Source organism: Cyprinodon variegatus, unplaced genomic scaffold (genome assembly GCF_000732505.1).
Source record: "Cyprinodon variegatus isolate N-32 unplaced genomic scaffold, C_variegatus-1.0 Scaffold1295, whole genome shotgun sequence".
Classification (NCBI taxonomy): Eukaryota; Metazoa; Chordata; class Actinopteri; order Cyprinodontiformes; family Cyprinodontidae; genus Cyprinodon; species Cyprinodon variegatus.
The window spans coordinates 49,899-50,645 of record NW_015151748.1 but is presented as its reverse complement, the minus strand read 5'-3'; positions in this window follow the sequence as shown (position 1 = coordinate 50,645).

The following is a 747-nucleotide window of genomic DNA, read 5'->3' as shown; positions in this document are numbered from 1 at the left end:
TATGACAGATTACTGGATTAAAGGCATTTCTAGTGAACTACATGCTATCACACATAATTCCTCCTCCATAACGTGAAGAAATTAATTCACCTGCAGATCTTTAACTGTTTATTTCTTTATCAACAACAAACTGGATTTTTGATCATTATTTGCTGATGTTATAGGAGGGGAATTTTAGCCACCTGATATAATCCGTTCCTACGGAAGAGGATTAGGGCCACTGGGGAAAAAACAAACGGTTACTCATTTTTAAATTTTATTTCAGTTTAGTATGGGGGGGAAAGTAAGAATTCTGACTTTTTTTCTAAGATTTTTTTCCATAATAAACTGAAATAAAATTAAAAAATCAGTTAACTGTTTGTTTTTTTGTTCCAGTGACCCTAATCCTCTTCTGTACATTACTCTCATAACATGGGGGGGGAAAAATCCTTTAAATTTTGAAACTTTCATTATTTTTCTGTATTATGTTTGAAACATTTATTTTATAATTTTAAAGCCAAATCATTAAAATACATAACTGTTGGTTTGATGGAAAATGAAACATCTTTAAACTTGGTGGTTTGGGAATACATTTTTTTTTATATTTGTAAATTCTTGGGTAAACATTTAAACAGAAAATCCATTTAATAAAGATGATAAACGAGCGAAGTGCTCTGTTAGGAACATCAGGAACAATCAGATCTCTGATATCAGATGGAGCTTGGCCATTTAAGGCTTTATATGTGAGAAGGAGGATTTTAAATTCTA